Source organism: Microtus oregoni, unplaced genomic scaffold (assembly GCF_018167655.1).
Source record: "Microtus oregoni isolate MIOR12 unplaced genomic scaffold, Mior012 000010F_ref0000083, whole genome shotgun sequence".
Classification (NCBI taxonomy): Eukaryota; Metazoa; Chordata; class Mammalia; order Rodentia; family Cricetidae; genus Microtus; species Microtus oregoni.
Window position 1 is genome coordinate 12,879,768 of NW_024543069.1, and position 26,545 is coordinate 12,906,312.

Genomic DNA, 26,545 nt, shown 5'->3' on the forward strand with positions numbered 1-26,545 from the left:
TGGTGAATTGCCCGTCGTTGTCTTTAGGCCCAGCACAGTGTCTGAGGAGGGATGGGATTTGAAATGTATTTATTTTATCTTTGGAGGCAGGGTCTCTCTACATAGTCCTGGCTGTTCTGGAGCTCACTATGTAGACCAGGTTGTCCTCAGACTCACAGATAACCTCTTGCCTCTGCTTCCTGAGTGCTGGGATTAAAGGTATGCACCACCACACCCAATATTTATTTCTCTTTCACTGAATGAAAGCTAAATGGTACCAAGTGCTTTATGGTTGTGTAATTGGTTGCCTGGAAAGCGTGTGGGGGTCTGCTGGGAAAATGGGACCAGCATAAAACTGGCCTTTGCTTTTCTGACTCTTGGCTCTCCAACACTGTCTATCCCAGGAGGCCATGGGTTTTCAAATTATTTTATTTATTAAACATTATTAGCCATTTTGTGTATATGAGTGCTTTGTCTGCATGTATGTGTGTTACATGCATGTTTGGGGTTTAAGGAGGCCAGAAGAGGGTGCTGGGTCCCTTGGGTTCCAGAAAAGACATGTGACTGACACCTCATTGGGCTAAGCCAATAACTGGGGTGCTCATTTCGAGGAGCAACAGTTAAAGTCGAGTTAGTAGAAGACATTGGACATGGGCACCATGCTCTATGTAAAGGGAAATCCTGAAGCTGCAGCTATAAGCATGTCACAACTGCCTGCCAGGGATGCTGGGAACTGAACCTGGATTCTCTGTATGAGCAGCGTGTGCTCTTAATTGCTGAGCTATCTCTCCAACCCTTCGAAAGACATTTCTTGAACAGAGACAATATGAATTTTAAAGTAGAATTTAAAAAGAAAAAAAAGACTTGATATCATTTTAGAAAATTCTGTAGAGCAGAGTCTTCAGCAACTGCTTTGCCTTGGAAACAGTGTGTGTATAGCACTATGCTTTCTGTTTGGTGTGGCGAAGTCTCAAGGACAGTGAGCAGGACTGCCTCCTATGAGCGTGTGAATTACGTGCTGTGCGACATCAAGGGGTGACGTTCACTTTGTCATTTGTGGGCTAACTCAGTGTGCCGTCTGCTGTGAAGCAGCTCAATGGCTTCCCTGGGCTCCTCGCCACTTTCTGTTTTCCATCCATTAACTGACTGGAGCTGGGGCTCTTTGAAGGAGCTGTGGCTGTGGAACAGGGAGTTACGCCATGGCTCCCGTCTCTCTCTGTAGATAGCATGATTCTGTGTGTTCTTCCACAGAGTCCCAGAAAGTGTTGGTGAGGAAGATGCGTCCCCCACTTTCTTTGCAGAATTGCAAGGAGGCTGAGCAGTGACAGTTGGAGCGGAATTGGGGAGCCAAGGAGATGCTAATCTGAGCAGGCATCACCCCAGAACCCCTCCTGAGTGAAAGACCTGCCCCATTCAGAGTCCGAGAAAGGAAAGAAGATTCCAGCCCAGCCCGGAGACGCTGAGAAAGGAGGGACTGACCACCTTTTCAGAACATGGGCATGTGAAGGTTAATACCGATGTCAACTATTAAGGACTTAGAACCACCTAGGGGACAAGCTCTTGGGCATGTCTGAGAAGGACTTTCAAGACAGAGTTAATTGACGTGGAAAAAGTTACCATGCACGAGGGTGCCACCATCCTTCAGGCTGGAGCCTTGTGCTGAACGAAAGGAGAAAAGTGAGCTGAGCAGCAGCGTCTGTTGCTATCTGCTTCCTGACTGGGTGCAGCGTGGTCGGCTGCCTCACGTTCTTGTCACCGTGCCTTCCCTGCCACAGAGCTGAATCAATTCTTCCTTCCAGAAGCTATTTGTACTACACATTTTTCTCACATCAATGAGGGACAGAAATAATCCAGGTACCCCCAGATCCTTACATCTTTGGGGTGCTCTTACTCATGACCTATCAGCTATAAGAATGGTCCCATGCACACGGTATTCACTCTCTAGAGACCCAAAGTGGGCCAGATGTATGGCCTCGAAAGATGCATAAAAACACAACCTTATATTCGCACTATATGCTTGTCCATGGAATACAGCCTCTTAAAGAGCTGTTCTGAGAGAGTGTGGCTTGGGGGACATGTGCCAGGAGGGAAGACCCAGGGCTTTGACTTCAACTCAACCTTGGAGAGATGGGGACTGATCGTACAGGAGATTATGCTAGAACGGGAGCTGGCATTGGGATGATACAGCTGTGCTACAACCACCATGCCCCAGTCTGAGCTCCTCGGGAAAATGGCGACTCCTGCACTGTGGGATGTGATGGAGTCTCACAGATATGAGGGTCTGAAGTACTTGTGAGTGTTTGTCGAGCGACACCGTACACAGCATCCATTGATGAGCAAGAGATGGAATGAGGGAAGAAGGGAGACGGGGTGGGCAGGTTAGCCCGCTGTGGTGGGCAACTGGCTTTGGGCGGCTTGGTTTTCATGTGCTCTCCTGGCCCAGGCACTGAGGAATGGTCGAGGGCAATTCTCGAACCGTGGGATTTTCACTTGATAAGCCAGCGTGGGTCCCTACTTCTGAGATGGGGCCCTGAGCACACATACGTAGTCAGTATTCGGTCCTCCAGATAACACGTATCTAAGGCTTTATGGCAAATGAAGGTAACATCGAACCAAGAGTTGGTGGGGGGAGGGGTAGCTACTTATTTTTTTCTCTGTTTTTAAACTCATAAGAGAAAATGCAAATATTTCATTTGGTTTCATAGCTGTCCACTCCCCACCCCCATACTTAAAGAACTGCTTTAACTTTTCAAATTTCATACTTTGGAAGGACTTTTCCACATGGATAATTGATGACTTAGTCTGTGTGAATAGAAATTGACCTCATGCTACTTAGAAAAGAAGAATTTTCTGATATCAACAGTTGTGGAGCAGTTACCAAGTTCATGGACCATTGGTATTGGCCATGAGACAATGTTGTTAATTACAGTTCAACGTTATCAGGCTGAAACTAGTAAGAAGTTCTTCTCCATGTAACTCTCTCTCTCTGTGATCAGTGTGTTGTATTGTTACAAACTCATTTTCTACACAAGAAGCTTTCAAAAGTGGCCCCACATTAAGGTGACCTGGTGGGCTTTCAGAAAACGTGAATGTGTGTGTGTCTCACTCACCAACTTAGTCGGTTTGGGTGACTCTCAGCTGCCAGTACTTAGTTGAAGTTAGTTACTTAGCTGGGCTAACCTGTTAAGCTTTTATAGTACCTTTGAGCATGCTCTTCACAGCTGGTTCTTAGCACACGAGAACCGAAGCATCTGAATCACTGGGTGCTCTTGCAGAACACTGCAGAGCTCACCCCAGAGCCTTTATTCACTAGATCAGGGATGGAATAGAGGATTTAGGTTGCTCACAAGTTCCTGGCCTCTGCTCTGGTTCCAAGCTGTATCTCAGGAGTCATTTGTACACCAGGATAGCACCCATTCAGATTCAGGTTCTCTTTAGTCTCAGCTCTTGCCTGTCACCCTTTCTACCTCTCTCTTCCTCCCACCTGAAAGCCTCAGCGTGCTTGCTCCACTCTGCAGGTGGGCCTCTGAATGCACCTTTCCCTGCAGCGCCATTTCAAGTGGCCAAGCCAACAAACCGCTACCCTCAAAAGACTCCAGAATGCCATTTCCCTCCTGTAATTGGCACTAGGTTTCCTCCAATCACCATAACTTAGGGAAATTGTATTGAATTTGTTGATGTTAATATACATACTTTTGCAACATGCTGGTTTTCATTAGACAAAGTTTTCAGTCCCACATGGAAGTGCATCCAAAATGAGCTATGATTGTCCTCTTGTGAAAAAGCACCAGAGGAGGCTTTAATACACTTTACGTCACTCTGAGCCTTGTCAGACCGTAATTTGTAAGGAATCAATGGGAGAGACGAATTGTTGTATAATTAATAGTAGAAACACAAACGTGACATTGGGTGAGTACAGACTCAATGGGTCCAGGGTCTGTGTCCTCTGCCTACCCTGGCCACAGCCCCTTCTCTTATGTGGTGATGATGATATTGCCCCAGGAGAAGGGCACGCTGGGTTGAGTGGGAGGAAAGAGTGGAGCATCCTTCTTTCCTGCAGGTTGCTGGGCAAGGCTCCCCTGCTTCCATCAAATTCCAGTGAAAGGACCAAACCAAAGAAATCAACCAAACAAACCAGCAAGGACACAAATGCAGATGAATCCAAATGATGGAATCCATGATGTTGTCCACTTTAATTTTTTTAGCTTCTTCACTATGAGTTGATGATTTTAGATGTAGGGAGAATGTGTCAGGTCTGTCAAACTGAGGTCTGAAGGAATTCTATCTTATATGTTATGTATCACTCTACATTGTCGAAATGCATAACTGATTTTTTTGTGAGTGAGAAATTATGATTAAAGCATTTATCATCTATACCATCTATTATATTTATAGCTATGGTATCTATATGTTATAGGTAAATACATAAATATACATATATGCCATAGAGAAACACACATACACACATAAATGAAAGCTTATATATTATAAATAAATGCATAACATTACAGTATTAATAGGAAGGAAATATTTGTGTTCATATATATCTATCTCTGCTAGAGGAAACATCCAAACAAGGAAAATAGCTACTATATAGCAGCTATTAGCAACCTAGTCTCTGTTCTAGGTGATGGGTATGTATCACACACACACACACACATACATATGTATATCACTTGATTTACACTTCATGTGAGGAGGGTTCTTTTATTATCTGCATGCCGCATAGGAAATTGAAGCACCTGGAGGTAGATGATGCATTTTGAGGCCTGGCATCTTGTTAAGAGAAAATTTGTCATGTGAGTTCAGCAGAAATGATTTTTTAAAGGTTTATTCTTATTTCTTATTTTTTAAGGTGTGTGTGTCTATATGTCAATGTATGCATATATGTGCACAGTTACCTACAGACGCCATGTAACATGTGAATGTGTGCATATGTGTGCGCAGGTGCCTACAGAGGTCATGTGACATGTGAATGTGTGCACACACGTGTGCAGGTGCCTACAGAGGCCATGTGACTATGTGAATGTGTGCACACACCTGTGCAGGTGCCTACAGAGGCCATGTGACATGTGAATGTGTGCACACACGTGTGCAGGAGCCTACAGAGGCCATGTGACATGTGAATGCGTGCACACATGTGTGCAGGTGCCTACAGAGGCCATGTACATGTGAATGTGTGCACACATATGTGCAGGAGCCTACAGAGGCCAGAGGAGGGCTTTGAAATGTCTGGATCTTGAGTTACAGGTGGCCACAAGTTGCCTGATGTGGGTGCTAGGATCTGAACTCTGTTTGTCATGGTGGAATAGCAACTGCTCTTAACCACTGAGCCGTCTCTCCAGTTGTGGTCTTCTTTTCTATTTTTAAATCAATTTTCTTGAAAATCTTATACATATTACAACATACTCTACCTACATAACATAAATACATCATGTAGATCTGGTAGAAATTTGATTTTGCATATTAACTATGACAACCCATACATAATAAAATAAACAATTAATTAGTTAATTAATTTATTGTGACAGAATCTCACTGTGCAGCTTTGACTTCCCCCACATTTATAGTCTTCCTGCCTAAGCACTCCAAGTGCTGGGGTTACAGCTGTGCACACCACATCTGGCTTAAAGTCTACTTTTCTCTGATATGCTAAAGTTTTGCTTTCAAAAGCAGTTTAAGGGGGAAAGGCCAAAGGGGATCACATTAAAGCGAAGAAGTGGCCCTACGGGTTTGTACCACTGACCAGTTCATAGCTGTCATCGCCTAGGGCATCCTTTCTGATCCAGCCCCCCACTCTCCAGTGAGGTTGCTGGCACGGTGGAGATAAGCAGAGAATGTATTAAACCCAAACCCCTCACTGTTGTTTCCTCTTTCCTTTCTTCCAAGGAATCATTCCTTCAGGATTTGGAGATCTGGGCTCAAAAATAGACTCGAACTTACCGGCCATCAAATATATAGTCTTAACTCTCTCCAACAGCTGCCGGAGTGAGAAAGAACTCAGTGTGGCGTCAAGAGATTTCAGTATCATCCCCTTGAACTGACTTGATGGTGGCTGTTGCTTGAACTTGTATTAACCCTCAACTGCAAGGAGATCTCTGGACGTGTAATACATAAGCCCATCTTTCTGCCTGTTCCCCGCCCTCATGTTCACAGTTTAACCTTTGACGCGAAGGAAAAACCACTGATGTCTCGCGTGAATTATTCATGTCACTTTCGGTCCTGCCAATTCTAGCTCAGCACACATGTGCAATCATGAATATGTCATGACTTTGGTTCCTCTGCTTGACTCACACTGTTTTTATTCAAAACAATACAGCAGCACAAAAGGCATTATGACTCATTAGTATAGATATCATTTTTAGATTTTTAGTATATTCTTCTCAACATTACCAACACAAGTTTAGGAGTACTGAAGGTTTGAGGGAGCAGATTCTAAAGACTCTCCACCTTCAGCAGGCTGTTGTGAACGGCGTTAGCAGACTCAGGGTAGCAGCTGGCAATGAAGGTGTGCAGTTTGACAGCCCGTGGAGCAGTGCCGTGACGGTGAGTGGTTCACCCTGCTTGTTTATAAACATACATAATGTAACAGCGAAGGCACATCACTTTGATAGACCTAAGGATGCAGACTGTTGGGTTGTTCAATGGTATTTGTTCTTGAATTAGATGTGGGGTGCTTGAGTGAGAGAAACCCCAATGTCGGGGCTATGGAGGTGCAATGGGACTAGTCAGAGAGAAGACCAGGTCTTACAATAGGCCAGGTGAACACCCGATAAGAAGCTAGGTAGCTGGATCTGGAGATGCTCTTAAGGCCTCTGTTTGGAGGTGGGTGGAGTTAACGCTGAGAGGCTGGGCTAGGTTTCCCAAGGAAGGAGTCAGGTGAGAACAGCTGGGAGCAGAGCTCAGGACTCTGAGCTACTAAGAGGCTGGGAGGGAGATGAGGAGTAGGAGCAGAGGATTGTGGGAGTATGGAGCAGAGCATTCATCCTGTCCTCTCTGCCGTCTCAGACTTAAATACGCCCGAGTCTCTCTCTCTCCCTCCACCCATGTGTGGAATGCTATATGAGATTTGATTTGCAGTTTAACACTATTCAGCCCCCTCCAAAGACTATCCAGCCAGTGTATATATACATATATATGTGTGTGTGTGTGTGAGAGAGAGAGAAAGAGAGAGAGAGACAGAGACAGAGACAGAGAGACAGAGGCAAGGACAGAGACAGAGACAGAGACAGAGAGACAGAGGCAAGGACAGAGACAGAGACAGAGACAGAGAGACAGAGGCAAAGACAGAGACAGATATTGATTTGGAAATGACTCCACATCTAGGGCTCTTGTCTATCACCGTCACAGAAGGGGCTGGGTGATGTAGCTGAATTCTCCCATTAGTTCTGTATCTTAGGAGGAACTGGATCTTAGCTCCCTTTCTGACATCAGGGCTCCTGATTACCTCCCGCTCGCATTGGCAGGCAACTCACAGCCATGTCTAGTGGGAGGAAGTGAGCCAGGCTCTGCTGTTGGAATGTTAGCCAAACTTCATGGCATTAGCCCACAGGCCTCTGGCTCCGCCAGAACAATGCTGGACCCCCAAACAACCTCTGGTGTGACCTCAGAAGATTCATGGCTGTAAGCCAAGGCAAAAGGCTTTACGCAGACAATGGCATTCTTGGTTCCAAGCATCCTGTGTTCCAGCTCCTGTCTCCTGGAGAACAAACCTATCACCATAGCAACCACATTCATGTAATGCACAACTGAGTGCCCCTCAGATCCTTCCAGTCGCTTCTTCCCCACGGATGGCACTTATTAATTCAGCATCAGATCTAACAATTAGCTTGTCTTCAGGATGCTGATATCACTCTTGATTCCCGCTGTCGCACCTAAGCCCAGGAGCTTCTGGGTCCTTATCACTGCTCCCCAGAGAGTTAAACGACATTCCGGCAGCAGGAGACTTCTGCCAATAAAAATCAAAATTTAAACTGGGTGCCTTTTATTATCACTTAAATTATCCTCTCCACTTGACGTGGATTTATTGGTCAGTTTAGACCGTGTGACAGATTTGGTTGTAGTCACATGGAGCGTGACGAACAGCCTTAACTACAAGCCTGTAAATGGAGCGTGATGCGCCCCGACATGATCACCACCTAATAATACCTGCAGGCTAATTATGCAAAGGCTGGAGGAACTGGGCACCCCACCGGCTGCTGCATGGGTCCAGAGGAGGTTGCAGATGCGCTCTGGTGTTTGACCTGGGCTTCCAGGTGAAGCTGGGGACACTGAGAGGGCCACTGGTCTGTGACTCTGTTGGAAGAGGGTCACTTTCATCTATTTCCTAGCGATTCAGTGTTGTTTTGAAGTGTATTTCATCCAAAATAATGGACACAATGTCTTTGGCTCTTTATGTGCTTAGGCTTCTAAGTGTGATATGCAGGGCAAACCCATGACATTTCTATGTATTTCTCTGCTGTGTGTTTTGAGAGGAAGTGTCCTCCAAGAGATGATGCCTACCCAGTTATCATGACTGTTTCAGGGTAGTGATACAATCAGGGGTCTTTAAAAGCCCCACGATGCCACTTGAAAAGAGAGGCTGTCTTGTGGATGTGGAAGACGTGGTGCGGGAGGGAGGGAGCCCTGAGGACCCGGCTTGGGGTCCTGTCTCTCACTGTGCAGTTCTGTTGCCGGGTGGTTTATGTAGCCTTCTGAGCTGGTTTCTTATCTGGAAACTGCACACAGGATTTTATCCATGCAGTGTTAAGGAGCAAGAAAGGTAACAGCGACTTTACGATGAGCAAATGAGTGTGTCAAGACTTTGAGCACACACACTGTGGAAGGATATTTCCTATGAGATTTGATTTTCCTCAGGGAGACCATTGGAGGTGAGCATCATGTAATCCAGGCGAGAAAACCAAGGCACTGAGGGAGCTGAGTGACTTTCCCAAGGTCACCAACCCAAAGTGCCTTGCAGCCTCCGAATACCATGCTATTGTGTGAACTCTGGAAGGAGTTAGTATAGGTGACATGGTGACGAAGCTATTAATTTTCATCTGGGGAGTGCAGGAGTCTGGGAAGGGCAGGGTGAGCCCGAAGGGCTTTCCCTCCCTCAGTTCCTCTCTGGGGTCCAGGGGGAAGCTGTGGGTAGCAGTGTTCAGGAGTCAGAAACATCAATCATCTGATGGCTGTGCTGATGGGTTATGTGGTCCAGGCCATTGGGGCTCTGTTGGATCCAATTCGTACTGTACATGGGAGATCATGACAAACCTCATGGATATTCAGAGTTCAGTGAGGTCACCTGTGACACGCCCCTTTCCCGTTGCTTAGTGTACAAACTCATCACACCAAATCTGTGCCCTGCCTCCATCACTGGCTGCTGCACAGTTAGACCTCTGACCCATCCTTGGACAGTCTGACTACTCCTGGCATCTGCTTCACACCCGCTGACCACTGTGCTGGGAACACACCTCCTCTCCTTCCTTTCTGGAAGACTCTTGTTCACCCTTCAGGACCCAGTCCACCATGCCCTGGCTATGACAGCCACTCCATCCCTCACAGCGTCTCTTTGGACCTTCTCTCCCTGGGTGGCATGTCTACCTCTTGCTGTGACAGAGGATGGAGTGCAAAGAGGGACTGTGTGAGAGGGAAGGAGTTGGCTGTGGGTAAGTGCTCGGTGTCCCTTTGACACTGTTGCTGCTCCGTTCCCAGTCACCTGCTTCAGGATCCAAAAGATTGACACCTGAAAGTCATTCATAGCCTTTACCCCTCACTTAGAGATGCAAATGAAGCTAATTTACACCAAGGTCTAGTCACCTCCCCAGTAGCCAATCCCACTAATGAAGCAGTTACTGCGTGTTGGATGCTTCATTTTCCATTTCATAAAAGAGGCCTGGAGGGTTCGAGAGACTTGCTTATGTGCACAGAACAAAACCGAGGTTTTGGTTAGGAGGCACATGTAGATTGCATGCCCTTGACGGCTTCATTGTACTTTCCCGAGAGAATCTGTAGATGACCGGAAGCCCAGGCAAGGGAAGGTGACACCAAGGGCCTGGGAAGTAGCCGGTCCTAGTGCCACTGGTCAGCACGGCTCACTGCCAACTGCTTGGAGAGAAACCAATATGCTGCTTCTAATGCACACAGATTACCTTTGCGTGATTTTGTTACTTAAAGTTACAGCCTGCATTGGGAAGGCGCTTCATTTCTCAAGGAGCTAGAAACTGACATTGGATGCCTCTCAACTCCATCCTGTCCACACCGAGGCTCCACCTGGATCTTTATTCCTCAGTACACACACACACACACACACACACACACACACACACACACGCACCACAGAGAGACATACACACGCATGCTGCCCATGACTCCATTTCCTGGGTCTCCACATCATAGGCATCTAGGATGCACACGGATGGCTTATACTTTAGATATAATTTCCTCTGAAGTTTCTCCCTGACAGTGGTCCTAGGCATCTGCCCTAGCCCTGCGGCCTTCACTTCCCTTTATGCTGCCTCTGGCACGTCCTTTGTGACTCTCATGCTGACTGTGACAGGTGTAATGAATGCATTTGCTCTCTGGATCCTGGGCTGCCATTTGGTAAGAGCAAATCCTAGCATGGAGCAGATCACACTGGGGTTCACCCGCCAGCTCAGGGAAGGCTCCTCAACATTAGCAGGGATTTGTTGCTTTTATCCCTTTTTATATATGTATCAGGGGCCATGGCTTTTGCACTAACTACATCAGCAAAGATAATAAATGCAGCAAATACATACTCGCAAAATAATGAAAGCAACCTCTCCTGATAGTAACAGTATCTTGAGGCTGTAAGGAGTCTTAATGAAGGCAGGAGGCTGGACGATGAAGAAACTGCCCATAGCCAGCCAGTGTGGCCCACGTGCACAGAGGCACAGCCCGAGTGTGCTGTGCTTTCCTTTGTGTGTTCCATGTGACGTAAACAACTTTGCTGTCTCCATGCTGCACTGAAGAGTGTGACAATACACTGTTTTTGCTTGTACTCTGGGCCTTTTTTTTTTTAGTAAAAAGAAAGTTTACTGAGCTAAAAGCAATAGAAAAATGACAAGAAAAATTGGTCGAATGGTTTTGCAATTATTATATGATTTTCCCTTTTATTTTGCCACTTCTCTGCAGAGGTGCTAATGGAAATTGTCAGATCTTTAGAGCACTTATGGAAACAAAAGAGCATTTTAACATAGTTGAGGCAATCACCGAAGGAGCACCGCTTAAGCAGCTGTGGTGGCGGCAGCTTAACAGGTGGCTCTTACAGACAATGGACTCCATCTTTGCTCCAAGTGCCACCAGGAGTTTGGGTGTCTGCACTATTCACTTAATGGAGATTCAAGCTAGCATTTCTTTCCAGAGTGACCTACTAGCCTACGAAACACATCTCTTCCTATTATTCTTTTAATGTTTTCGGTTAGCAAAAGTATAAAGGTGATACACCCTGACACAATAGTTTAAAATATCTCTGTGAAATTTGTAGTCATTGTTTTCTGATTTGACCTGTAACTACTTTGGCTATAAGTTCTATATTTCTCTTTTGCTTGCAAGCATAAATGTTAATAATAATAATAATAATAAATAATAAAAATGATGGCAAATAACACGTAGTGCTTTGGCCACATCTAGCGTTTTTTTAAAGGACTAGAGAGATATTGTATTATATTATTCACATGACCCTATGAAAGAAGTATTCATTTATTCATTTTATTTTGTAGATTAGGAAGCTGAGACACAGTGAGGTCAATTAATTTGTCAAATGTCACACAACTCCTTAATAGCAGACAGAACATTCAGGTGCAGATAGTCCTAACTGCTAAGTTCTGTGGTCTCTCATGCCCAGTGCTTCTGGCTCACTTACAGGAGAGAACTGCCCATCATCTGTCTTAGGACCTTGTCACACACCTGGCACTCACCACTCTCTTGCTGGTGTGATAGAGACTGGTCTAGTAAATCCTGTGAATGGCTACTCTGCCTCCAGTCTGCGAGGAGCACAAAGATTGTTTTAACACTGCACTGTACAGGAAACCTATGCACTGGCACTTTTAGTTTTACTCAGAACTGGGCTTTTGGCACAGGGGGAGTCAAAGAATATGAACATTTTTAGATCCCAATTAATGTTGCATCAGCTCCCCCAGATGTGGGAATTTGAAGTTGTGCTAGGAGGGGACTGAGGTACCTGTTCTCTTTACTCATCCTCAGGCTCTTGCTGTCTCGTCTTTGGAGTAAAGGTATTTTATGGGGGCAGCAGGATGGTTCAGCAGGCAGAGGTGCTTGCTACCGAGCCTGTTGACCTGGGTTTCTACCAAGAGCCATGTAGTAGAAGGAAGGGACTGACCCTGTGGGTTTTGCTCTGACTTCCACACATGTCCTGTGGCATGTGCTTGCTCACTCATGCATCTGCACACACTCATGTGTGTACCCATGTCTGTGTGTACACAGATAAGTGAATGAATTACTTAAAAAATTGGAAGTACTTTTGTGAACATACAATCTTATAATGGTTGGCATTTTATAATTTTTTTCTATTTTATTTTATTTCCAAAACAATGTTTGTGGACTCATCATAAAATGCTTAAGTAGATGGAAACAAAAATAATTAAATGGTGACATTAATTTGGAATTTTCTGGGTGTGGTGGTGAAAGCCTTTAATCTCAGCACTCTGGAGACCAGAGTTCAAGACCAGGCTGGTCTATGGAGTGAGTTCTAGAACAGTCACTGCTACATAGAGAAACTCTGTCTTGGAAAAAAAAAACAATAAAACAAATCAAAATAACAACAACAAAAGTTGGAATTTTTCCAGTTTTGAGATCTGTTTGTCCCTGGCAACCATATTCATTTCTTGCTATTCATGCTTGTCCACCTCTTTCATGCTACAGGGGGCCAGGAAGGGACAGACCACCATCTGTCCCAGGCAGGTTTTGCCAGATGATTTTCCAAGTCGATGCCAGCTCAACAATTCTTGGGAATATAAATTTAAAAGAAGTCAAGCTACAAACTTCAGAATGCTGGCATGTAGTTTTATAGAGAATGTGGAGATCTTTAAAAAAAAAAAACCCAGCTCATCTATTAAAACAAGCACTGTGTCCCCAGGTCTTGGGAAATAGAATCTCTAGAAAGAGCAACAGTGGAAACTGTCTGGAGTGGTCCAGCTGGGTTGCCACAGTGGGCACAGCGTGCCTGAGTCCTTCTGCACTGATGCTACCATTTCAACTCAAAAGACACATTAAACAGGCATATTAAATGAGACATTGATGGATATTCATTGAGAAACCGTGATAGACTTCATTAAGTGGATATAAATCCCTTGATCTGTCTTTCATAGTTTTGGAACTTGTTCTATCCAATGTGAACTTCATTGTGTTTTGCTTTTTACCTGTTTCCAAGTTTCTTTCACCTTTTGAATGGGCACATGGTTGAAGTATGGTCTGGCCACACATGGATACACACATCCACTCTGCAGGGACACACTGTTCCCTACACAGCTGGCATTTCTTTGTGTTGAGAGGCTCCCAGTGCCTCTCTCTAGTTCTCTATGAACCTGCAGCTGACATTGTCATCTGTGGTCTCCCTGCTGCGCCTCAGAGAATCTGCTCTCACCCCAGCCGTCCACTGGTATTTTAGTAATTAACCTTACTCCATCTTATCTCTCTTGCTCTGAGTCTTTAGTGGACAATATTTTATAATCTACTTTAACAAAATTTATTATTATGAGTGTGTGTATATATTTATGTGTGTGCGTATGATATGTGTGTGGATGTACATATAGCATAGCATTCATGTGGGGGGTCAGAGGACACCTAGAGTTCACTCTCTTCTTCCACCTTTACACGGGTTCTGGGGATCCAACTCAGGTCTTCAAGTTTTTGGAGCAACTGCTTTTACCCATCGAGTCATCTTGTCTAAGGTTTTTTTCTTTTTTTTTTTAATTTTTTGAGTTACGGCTTCAAATTTTTTTACTACATACCCATGGGTGGACTTGGATTCCTAATCCTGCTGCCTCCGTTTCTCAACTGCTGCAAGATGCCCTACTATATTCAGCTTCTATTGTTTTCTTCTACAAAAGCAACTTTGTAAGAGTTCAAAAATGAGAACAAGCAGTATCTCTTTTGAATGTTTGGCTTATTTCTTGCACGATGATGTATTTTCCTGTACAGTGATTTTCATTTGTTCCCCCACTGTAGTTGTCTGAAAAAGAATACCCCCCTCCCATAGGTCCATATAATTAAATACTTAGTTACCAGGGACTGGAACTGTTTGAAAGGGTTAGGAGGTGTGGCCTTGTTTGAGGAAGTGTGCCACTGAGGATGGACTTTGGGGTCTCAAAAGCCCAGGCCCAGTCTCTTTCTCTCTGTCTCTCTGTCTCCATCCCTCTGCCTCTCTCTCTCTGACTGTGGATCATGATGTAACTATCAGCTACTTCTCCAGCACTGTACCTGCCTGTCATCACATTCCCTCCCAAGATGATAATGGACTAAGCTTCTGAAACTGTGTGCAAACCCCAAATTAAATGCTTTCTTTTATAAGAGTTGCCATGCTCATGGTGTCTTCACAGCAGTAGAACAGCGACTTAGACACCCACCCACCAGTTTTGGGGATAAAACCTAGGCCTTTACTCAAGCTAGATATGTGCTCTACCACTGATTTATATCTCCAGCTCAGGATCTAATTACTGTCTATTCAAACCCTATAGATTTAGCCCATCAGCTAACTATCTATCTAAATTATACTAAATCTAACTGCTATTTTTTATGGTTATTGTTTACCCCATTCAATTTTAAAATCTACTTTTGCAAGTCTGAGTTTTCTCAGTGTGTGTGTGTGTGTGTGTGTGTGTGTGTGTGTGTGTATGTGTTTGTGTATGAGAGTGATTGTTTTCCATTCTAATTCCATGGTGTCCCTTTTTAGCCATTGTCAATTTTACATTGATTTTCTTCAGTAATCAGCATTCACTGTTATGAATTTCAACTGAGTTTTCATCCATTGCCCCGATCATCCATGATAACACTGTGCTCAAGCAAGCAATAGAGAGAGGAGCCCAAGCGAGGCAGAGGTTAAGGAGCTACTACTGACACCGAGGAAGGCTTTTGTGAGATCGCAAGCATTTGCAGGTATTGAGCAATGGAGGCAAATGCCTGGGAGCTGAGATGGCAGAAACCAAGCCTCCTATTTCATGGCTGCTAAAGTAAGTGCAGATGTCTAAATCGCCCTTTTCTCCCCAGCAAGAGAGCACAGAACACACTTGGTTCCTGAACACGGACAGACAGAACAAAAGACGACTTTGGGAGGAGTTATTGCATAATCCTAACTATAGGTAGCAAGGCCTTGCGATGGAGCCTGAACAACCGGAGAGTCTGTGGAGGGAGTTCCAATGTAGCTGATCTCTGTGATGTATGTGGTTATAAGCTTCCCTGATATGATGATGGTGGTCTCGTGTGTCTTGTTGTGAGCAATGAGACATGTAACCAAAGCTAAGCAACAGGAAGTGGAGCGTTTGTGGTGGGATGTTCACGGATGGCAATATTCCTCTATGTAGTATAGTGGGGCATGCCTGCTTGAATGAGTGGGGTTCACTGTGCGAGTCTGGAGATGCCTGGAGAATGATTTAAAGCTTATAGTAAATTCTGTAGTCCCTGAGAATAACATAAAAGGGATGAGAGTATTATAAACTGCAGCAGAGTTTGCTTGACCACGGCCATGTTTAATAAGAAATATACCCGGGGCTGCGATGACTACCCAGAGGCTTCTTATTTAAGTAAAGGAAAAAATTATAATGGAAAAGTAGACCTGGATGTCATCCTCTATGTTGGCCTCTGGTTCATGAGTAAATGGGATAAAAGGAAGGATGATATAGTTGTGCTGGCTTGTCATATCTTATGACAGGGGGTGGCACACTTAGATCAATGACTCTATGTATGCTAAAAAGGTCCTTCCAGGGATCCAAACAACTTGAAACCCACAGGCAGAATTAGCGAGTGAGGAGGAAGAGGTCAAGATAGAAGTAACAGAAGATATCCATCAGGTCTCTCCTTTAATAGAGGAGAAGGATAATCCATGATTCAACACGCAGACCAGGCCTTAACAATGGTCCGGTACAAGAAACTGTGATAACCTAAGACTACTCAACACCCGAACTACTGGGACTGGGAAAGGCTTTCTAGCCAACAGTGAAAGTCCACTTGTGAATCTGTGGGACAGAAGAGATCAAGGTGAGTATTTGGAGGCAGAAGAACTATGTAGTGTAACTACCCACCCCTACTTAAGACCAAGAAAGGCTGTGTAACTTGAGGAAATGTAAGAGAAATTTGTCCGCCATGGACTGGCTTATATCAATCAGCATACTTGTTTGCCACAAGCTGAGGTCCCCTTGAACATCATGGAGTGAAATACAACAGAGGATGTATTCCTGAGGGATGGGGAAGAGGCAGCATTTGCGGTCTAAGATCAGCTAGGACTGTGCTCCCAGGAGAGTTAGGAAAGAAGTTAATTCAGCCAGGCCTGCGAGGCTGGTGTGGGGCTTGCGCTGCTCTGCTGAGTCCTATGTGGTATGTAAACTTGATGCGGTAGGAGGGGCTTTCAAAGCCTATGTGATCTAGACGACCATGGAAATTTAATTTGTGTGGTGATGTTTTGGTTAGTTTTATGTCGGTATGGCACAAGCTGGAGTCAGCTGGGAAGAGGGACTCTTAATTGAGAAAGTGCCTCCACAAGATTGGCCCGTGGGCAAGTCTGTCAGGCGTTTTCGTGATTAACGATTGATGGGGGCTGTGCCAATAGGAATGTTTGACCTGAGAGTTGTAGGATGAAATACACCTTTCCCTCCCCAAGTTGCTTTGGGTCATGGTATTTATCACAGCCGTGGAAACTTTAACTGAGTCAGCTGTTAATGCATGCAGGAGATGACAGAGGAAACACGCAGTGGGTTCTGTCAAAATTATGTGAAAATGAAGGTGTTAAAATTTGTATTGTGGTGAACTCCTAGGGAAAAATGATCTAGGCCCAAATGCTGTGCTTGGGAGTGTTTGGAAAGTTTTCAAGTTTGGCCAGCAGCTACCAAAGGGTTGAAAAGGAGAGGAAAGCAGGGACGTAGGTTGTCCCCACTCACCTCTTGTGACGGCACAAGGAGGTGTCCTGAGGTGGAAAGCACCTAAGCCACTCCTCTGATGGGTGATGAAGATTTTTTCAAGTGAGGGGCATACATGTCGACCTCATTGGTCCACTATTAATGTGCAGAACACTTGGACTCTGGTAAGTACTGAAGCTGAGTGTACCGTAATTCATGGCAGCACCCACAACTAATAATACAGGTGCATATATATATATATATATATATATATATATATATATATATATAATGGGTATGGGACTAAAACAGCACAGGTAAAAGGACCAAGTTTGTCCTAGCTATGGACAACTGTCCTTCCCAATTGTATATGTGTGTATTTCTCCACTTCAGGACAACATTCTGGGGGCACATGTATTGCTGGAACACATCCTGCAAACCACCTTTCTAGAGCTTTGCCTAAGGGTGCCCACTGTGAAGGACATTATGTGTGATTGGATGAAATGGAAACCTATAACGTTGCCTACCAGGAGTAGGGTGGTGAATATCAACCAGTACAGACTGCCTGGGGACTACCATGAATTTACAGAAATCATCAAGGAATTAAAGGAGGTGGAGATGATTTGCTCAGCCTCAAACTCTTTGAACAACCCAGAATTCCTGTGAAGAAGACATAGGATATGGGTCCTGGGAAAAGACTGTGGATTACGGAGAGCTAAATAAGTCAGTCCCCTCCATACTCTCTGTGGTGCCCCACGCTGCTCCTTTAACTCCACAGCTGATACAAGCGATGGGGTCTTCCTGTGCTGCGTTAGACTTCGCTAATGGATTTTTTTTTTTTAGTATTCCCTGAGCTTCTGGTCCTGAAAAACAGCTTGCATTCACTTGGGAGGCTTACCACTAGGGGACCTTCGGAGTACCCCCTCAAGTTTACCTTACAGTCTTGCTGATCATCCAGGGATGGTGGTCTGGGATCTTGCTTTGTTCTCCTGCTCAGACTATGTAAAGACATTGTCATTATACAGATGACACAATAAAAACCACTGCGAGTTTTTACAGATTTAGAAAAGCACCCAAAATAGACAAAGGTGCACCCAAAAGAATGAGGACGGAGTTAGCTATACAGCATGGAAGGTCCATGCACAGTTGTAAAATTTGTGTAAGTAGGATGATGGTCTGGGACCATGCATATTAAGTTTAACAAAGTTTCTACAAAAGCTTTATAACAACCTGTGTCTGTAAATGAAAATGTTCTATAGTACTTTTGTGGTTCCTGGAACATTGATGGATTTTATCCTAACTCACCCTAACTCACCCCAGGTGCTCATCCTCCATATAACTTGATAAGGAGGGATATCATATGGGATTGAGATTTAAAAAAAAGGTTAAAATGCTTTTGTTCAGACTAAGATCTTTGTGGAGCAAGCTAAACAGAAGTGTGCCCCCATTATCCCTTGTTCCTTTGTGTTAGAATTACCAGAAGCTCAGAAACTGTTGGTGCGGTCTATGGCAAAAAGCAGCCTAAGCGAAAGGTCTAATAAGATTTTGGCTTTAGTCATGGAAAAGGGCAGGAGCTCATTGTACGGAGCTAGAACAGCAATTGCTGTCTGTGTATGAAGCGCTACAATAGTTGGGATCAGATGGCCTCACCTCAGTAACAGCGAAATAAACCAACCCTCCCCCCAAGTATTTGATTAAGAATTAGATTGAAGGCCCTTTAGAGGCATCTCCTCCTGGGGTGACAGAATCAAACTCTACAAGGTGGTTTTTGTATCTACAGCATTGTGGTGTGGTACCTGTAAGCCCTCTTGTCAATGACACACAGACTGTCCTGGGACCAGACCACTTTTAAACCACTGAGCCCCCCTACTCCAATAGTCAAACCAACAGCTAAGCTTGATAAGGTGACAGACAGATACTACCTGTCCCTGGAGATTCTTGGTGCATGGATGGTATGAACAGAAGCAGCAAGCAGAAATGAACAGATGTATATGTATAAATATGGACACTGTGTGGCTGAAGAAAGAAGGAAATGTAGCCATTGAGCAGAGTAAAGAGCATTCTTGGTGATAAGAGCTCTTGAGACTTGACCTGTGACAATCTGTATCGATTATCGGACTGTATTCAGAGGTCACGTTTTATGGATAGCCCAGTGGGAAAAAGGAGAACTGGCTGGCTATCGCAGGAGAACTGGGTTGGCTATCGCAGGGACAACAGATGTGGAAGGACATATATAATGGAGTTCACCAGGAAACAGGGCCAGGGTAGTTTTCTCTGTAGCAGCCTGTAGCCCAATGAATCCTCTAAAATCAGGAAGCAGATGGCTTTTGGCCGTCTGCTCTCAGGTGCCACTAGAGGCTGTTCACTGGGTGCCTGCAAATCTGGTCACAGAGTCGCCAACACAGGCTGGAAAGAGCTAAAGCAGTTGCCATTGCTGTAAAATATTTTGCTAACCTGTATGTCGTCAGTCACATGAGTCCTTCATGGATGAACGCTGTGATGGAGCATGGTTATCAATATGAAGGTCACTGTCACTGTTGAGATTTCCCACAAGCACACACCATCCTCCTAATCCCAAAGACCTTGAAAGAGACCTACAGTCTCTTCCCCAGAGTCTGTCTCTCTCCTTTACTTCAGTGACAAGGTTCTTCAAGGAGCATTGGCGACTTCTGGTTTTGCTGCATTTTCTGTTCGTCCCTCATCTCTCTGGCAGATTGGCCATCTCTTCAGTCTTGCGACACATTTGACTCATGGCCTTGTTTGACCTTTGGAGCATTTGCTGCTGTCTCTTCCTCCCTTATTTTTGAGATTTTTGCTTCTCTTGGCTTTTTTTTTTTCTCAGAATACTTTCTTCTGGTTTTCCTTCCATTTTCCTGCATCTTCCCGTTTGACTAACTTCACTTTTAAGTCTGAACACTTGGTGCGAATACCTTCTGACTCTTTTTCCAAATGCTGTGTATCTTGTCTTAACATGGCACATTTTGTTTGGTTACCATATCTCTTACTCTTCTCTCTGTACTGAGACTTTCCAGTCTTTAGCACACACTGCTCTCCTGTGTTCCAGACTCATGCACAGTGGCTTCCTTGCTGGATGGAGCTCATGATGTTCACATTCTGCTCAGACCCCCTCAGGTCCATTTCTAGAATTTCTGTATGGCACATTCATCCTCTGTACTCCAGGGCCTACCATCATGGTTGTTTCCCAGGGGGCTGTCTTTGGGTTCCTGGTACTTCTTTGCCTGAAAGTATTGAAAGTTGCAGCCTCATGGGTGCTTGTGTGTCCTCCATTTCCCTGCCTGTCCCATTACAGTGACCATTGGGTATAGATTGTGAAAGACCCCTTCCTTGCAAGGTGTAGCACACCAAGGTTGCAGGAAATTGACTCCAAGATGGAGTCAGAGGCTATTGGAATATTCCATAACTGGGCACAATGGACCTGAGGATAAAGGGAAGAAAGTAGACAGAGAAAATTCGTAGAGCTGGAGGCAGTTCTGACTCCCGTCAAAAGGAAGAAAGGAGGAGGACTGAACAGAATGAGTCTCCACAGAGCCTGTCTGACTCTGAGAATGTTCTGGCAAGTCTAATGTGGGGTTCCAAGGTAGAGACTGCTCGTAGAGAAAGCTCAAAGTGAGTCATATGACCCTATATGTGTACAGTTGTTAGCGAGAGGTTGCCAGGGAGGTGTATGCTCTCAGCTACAAGTTGGTGCTGAGAGCATCAGGAGCTAACAGTTCTCAGCTTAACACACCTCTAGAAGAATCTCTCCAGGAGAGAGACCTGAAATGCTCACTTTTGTGGCTCTATAAGGATAAGTGGTATTTTTTTTTTCCATTAGAGTTCTCCAGGGCCCAGGCTAACACTTATACTCTGGAATATTTGCCTGAGATCACATTCTTGTCTGATATGAGCCCCCTCATCATCCAGCTTTCCCACACCTTACTGATCTCCACTGTTTCTTAGTCAGCTGCAGGTGAATTCAGATAACCTAATCAAAGGCAGACAAATCTATCATGCTATTTTCTTCAGAAACTTTATAGCTGCATGGAAACTGAACACAATCATATTTTGTGGGGAGTAGATGGAGTCCCAAGTGAATCTTTATGGTTGACAAGGGCACAGCCATATAAAGGATGCCAGTGCCCCAGGCCCATGGGAATGGCAAGGCTGTCCTCAGTCAGACCCAGATGAATGGCAAAACCTTCCTCTGGTCCAAGAATGTTTAGGAAAGGTTGACATTTTGCTGAAATTAATAAGCATAGAAAGCACGGCCTGCAGCTTCCTCTTCCTGGATAACACAACCCGAGACGGTTTCCCTATAGACACTCCTATTGGAATCAGTTCTTTCGCTCTTTCTCATTCTTCTGTATATAATAATACACAATATAATGCAATAAAAGACCGAATTCCAGGATTGCTGTTGGTACATTGCCACCAGAGTACAAGGCTCACCGGATCTCTGCTTTTCTGTGTGAGTATCTGGCATTTCTTTATACCCCGATGCCACAGGTGAATCCCTAAAGCCCCGTAGGCCACATCAATCTTTTTGTTTAGAGTTTCACTGTTCACAGCAAGCTGACCCTCCATTCACCCTGTTACTCAGGCCTGACATCGGCTCTCATCCTTCATCTCTGCCTATCTCTGCTGTATACACCTAGTTATGATAAATACTTGTCTAACTTATTACATTTTCTCAGGTCTAGCTGGATATGCTGGGTCATGCCTGTAATATCACCTGTTCAGGAGCTCAGCCTGGGCTACCTAGAGAGACTGGTGCCAATGTTTCTTTCTAAGTTTCTTGGGCAATTCTCCTGTCATAATTAGTTTTAACTGTCAACTTGATAAATCGACTGTCAAGAGAACCTCAAATGAGAAGACATGTCTGTCGTGGATGTGCAGGAAGACCCAGCTTCTTGTCGGCAGCCTCATTTCGCAGGCTAGGTCCTCCTGATCTGTGTTAAGGGTGACGAAGCTGGGTATGAGCCACTGAGAAAACGAACAGGTACAGATCCATGCATCCATTTTCTCTCTGCTCTTCATGTGGATAGGATGGAACCAGCTGCTTGAATTTCTCCCTCAACTTGTGCCCACTGCTGGACTATAGCCAGGGCAAAGAAACAGTTTCTCCCTGAGTTGCTTCTATAATAACAGAAATGGAACAAAAACGCCTGAAGGGGAACGCGAATAAAGTCATCCCGCACTAGCTCTGAACTGGGTATAACAAGGGGTTCTTTATTTAAAGGGGGGGGGGGAACTCACAGATTACAGTCCTCTGTACGAATGAGAAACAGAAATGGAATTTAGCATTTAGGTGTGAGAGAGGAGAGAGAGAGAGAGAGAGAGAGAGAGAGAGAGAGAGCGAAAGAGAGAGAGAGCAAGTACCCAACCTGGTCCAGCCCCTCAAAGGCTATTGGTTCCCCAGCAAACACCTTCCTGTTCAGTAGATTCTTCCTGGCCATTTTTGTGCTAGTGAACCCCTCTCGGGACTCTTTACCCAATCCATTTTCCATACCACAGTCCAAGTGAGCTAAGCACACAGTTGGTGTCTGGAGAAGGCAGAACCCATAAATCATTGCAAGACTAATGTGCTCATTGTGGAGGTGGCAAGCTGGCTTTCTGTCCGAGTGTAAAACGGGATTTGCTTTTAGAGGAATTTACTACTTTGTTCTGGGAAGAACTTTTCCAGTTGTCTCTTGATTGGAGAGGCCTAAGGAGGAGCCAGCTCACTGCTTCTGCAGAAACCAATGTGATGGGTATTCTTTGGCTAACAGAAGTCCTAGGACTCGGATATGATTGTAGGTAGCATCCCTTGCTTTAGGGAAAGTGAAGGCCACTCAAAAGTCAAGGAGATGCAGTTAAACTTACAAGGCAATTTCATATGCTTGGTTTATTTAAAGCTCAATATGCACCACAGCTACTGAGAAAATTCCTTCTGCCTTTGGTTTGAGCTTAGGAGGCATTATCAGAAGAAGAACGCTGAGAAAAGAGGGTGATCGGATTGCAGTTTTATGGAGATCCTTAAATGATCCCTGGAATGACTTTGACCATCCCTCACCAGGATTGAGCCCTGAGCTGCACGTATGCTAGGCAAGGGCTCTACCTTGCCTAGCTATGTGTCTTCATGTCGCAGGTAGAACTAAAAATATGTACACTGACAACTGCTAGATGATTTTACATTTAGTTGGGAAAGGAAAGATTGTGTCTAAATGTACTGTAACCACTCGAAAAAATAGTAATGATGGCGACAGTGCCCTCTGCCCCGTCCATTAACTTCTGCCTCTAACATTTGGGAAATAAGATTAACTCTTAGAATCAAAACGTAAAATCCAGAACATACAGTGTGATGAGTAAAATCTATGCCAGGTTAAATATTCACTAAATGAATATGGAAGAAAACATCAATTATAGAGGTGGAATACGGCGGGGGGGGGGGGGGGGAGGGAAGAGCCATAGAGAGAATTATCCATCATGCCCAGGTAGGCTCAGTTCAAGGAGGAAAAGATCTGAAGCTACGAGTTTTGCAGATGGACAAAGATATTCCTGTTCTGATACCTCAGTGCCATTAGGTGCCCCCAAAGTCTCTTTTCTGATCCCATAACTCTATGTTTACCAAACGATTTTGTTGCAAGCTTCCTTCCCTTGTGGGCTTGCTTACATGGAGAGAATGGGTTGGTTGAACCATCTGAGGTTTCTGGGATCTGTGATAGTAACAGCTCCCATCATAACCGAGCCTCTTGGCTCTGCACCTTTGAGCTTGGCTAATAGGAACCTTCCCTGAAGGGTCAGTTGTTCACTTGCTGGGCTCACAGAGCCCAGTTTAGGAATCAAAAATCTGGAGGCTGGGAATAGAGCTTAGTAGGACTTCTAACTTAGCTTACGATTGCCAGCTGAACGAGCAGGGGGGCCTGAACTCAAACCCTCAAAACCCACATAAAAAGCGGGATGTGGCTGTGTGGGAGACAAAGACAGGAAGGTGGCTTGGCGCTGAGAGCCATCACCCTAGCTCCAGGCTCAGTCAGCGACTCTGTCTCAAGGGAATGTGGCTGAGTGTGGTGGAGAAGGATAGTGGTGTTCTCCCGGGTCTCTGCATGCATGTCTACACAGACAGGCTTTCTGGGGAGGTGGGTTCCAATACAGCAACAAGATGGGTCTCTGTTGTATCCTATAGAGCAGGGCAGGGGATTTTGGGGTCAGCATTATGCCAGCGCTATTCATCATAACAGCTCTCCGCTACTGTTTGGGTTGACTCCCTGTAGTCGACTCAGAGCTATTTCTGTTTTTTCTGTTTTGCCCCCCCCCCCCCCCCCCCCCCCCCGCCCAGTAAACAGTGAGGCCTTTTTTTTTTTTTTTTTTCTGAGACAGGGTTTCTCTGTGGCTTTGGAGCCTGTCCTGGAACTAGCTCTTGTAGACCAGGCTGGTCTCGAACTCATAGAGATCCGCCTGCCTTTGTGCTGGGATTAAAGGCGTGCGCCACCACCGCCCGGCTCCAGTGAGGCCCTTTTTTATTGTGCTTAGCCAGTCTACAAACAGGGAAAGGAAAGCACCGCAAAGTCAAACACTGACCACAGAGTCAATAAGTGGTGCCTCCCTCCCCATTTCCCCATAGCTGCTCTTCACACACAGTAAATTTGCAAAAATGAGCTGTATGGAGATCCAGCTCAAGTTGAGATCAAAGTGATAAAAGTCATCTCACGCAAAAGCTTACGGAAATCACCTCCTTTTTCTGCCTTAATTCAGATTTCCTTGGCATTTCACTAAAATGTCCACAAAGAATTTAGCACCGATATCTTATTCTTTAGAGTCTGGCCTTTGTTTCCATTCCTGGCAGGGTACCCAACATCGAGAGTGGACCTATGGGCTTCCCAGTGCACGGCAAAGGGCACACGTGCCACCCCTTTGGGTGAATTACACTCACGGAAGAGCCAAGGCAAATGTCAGGCGCCCGCTTGGCGCTCCACACTTGCCGTTTTCATGGGTTTCCTGTGGAATACTATTTCATTCAAGTGTCTTTCCTCAGCCAGTTCTAGGATGTGGTCTCAGTTCTCAAACGCAGATTTGAGAATAAAAAGCCCCATTCATATCCAGTCACAAAAGCCCATTTCAAAAGCACCTCCTTGAAATCGATGTTCAATTTTTAAGGGCACAGCGGTGCTAACTCTTAGACAAATGAGAAAATGGGGGAAGTGCTGGAAGAATATGGTTCTATGCAAATATGAGCAAATGTTGAAATGATTAAAGCTGCACAGAGGCAAATCTTTGGAACACAACCTTGGATACGATAAAAATCGTTAATGCTGAATTATTGATTGGCCAGAGGGACACAAACCCAAGTCAATGACAACTGCTTTTCAAAAGGAACTTAACTTTTCTGTCAAATTCCAGGCTGGAGAGATAAGACACAAACAGGAATAGAAATAGCACTGATACTTCTTGTCAGTACTGAATGCAAATCCACGGACACCCAGCAAAGGCTGCTAGGTGTCTTTCTCTCTGCAAGGGGCTTTCTCTCGATTGTTCTTCAATCAATTCTCCACCAAATTATCACCAAATGATAAGATGTGACTCTTATCATCTCATACATTTTACATATAAGAAACCCAAAGCTCCTGTTTTAGACCCCCTCCCCCCCAAGCTCACATAAATGGTAAAGGAAAAAGGAATTCTAACCCAGGCCATCTGATTCTCAGTGTCTATCCACGGCAACAGGCCACCTTCCAAACAGTTTATGCAAATCTAATCATTGTCTTCCAACCCTGGCAACCCCTGCTTCAGAGCTGATTAACTTTCTGTGTATCTCTTCACGCGGGGAGGGTGGGGGTAGTGAGTAGCTGGAAAAACCAATCTTTTCACTGCGTTTGTCAGCCCCAGGGGCACCTCGTGGGGGACTTCCTGGTCATCTCACAGGATGGAATATTGAGATTTGGCATGGCGTCCTGTCTGTATTTCTGACTACGAGCCTGAACTTTCTCTTGGTGTGAAATTTGTAGACAAATCTATCTTCTTGTTTGAAAACTTACAGTAGTAATTCTGGCCTTCGTTCCTAATAAGTTCAGGCAGAGACTCTGCACTTAGTTGACGATTTCAGCTGTCCTTTTGTGTCTAGACACACCTCATACAGAATCGCATTCACCACATGTGCGCTTCCCTCCTAGGAATAAGATAAGGTTTATCCCTAAAGATGGAGGCCAGAGGATTACCCAAATCACCAAATGGAGAGGATTAGAGCTGACCCCTCCCCCGCTCCCCAGACGTGGAGGCCTGCATTGTGGGGCTGACCCTGCGAAAGGATTTGCGGATCTATCTCACACAGTTGCTGGTAGGATCGGGATTAGAGCACGGCAATGTTTCATTTGTACTTCAGCTCCCAGATAACGTCACACCCCGGGAATTGATGCTCTGTATCCTAGAAGAACAGGTAGGACCTCACTCACAGGTTTTGTGTTTATTGTTATATGCCTGTCAGACAGTTTTATCTTCCATCTCCAACACGCAAGAAGCGCCAG

At 45.0% G+C, this 26,545-nt stretch overlaps 1 protein-coding gene across 1 annotated transcript in view; it reads right to left on the minus strand.

Annotated features, from left to right (window-relative positions):
- The window catches only part of LOC121452801 (IQCJ-SCHIP1 readthrough transcript protein), a 642,993-nt gene that overhangs the window by 198,310 nt on the left and 418,138 nt on the right, over positions 1–26,545 (minus strand). The window lies entirely within an intron of this gene.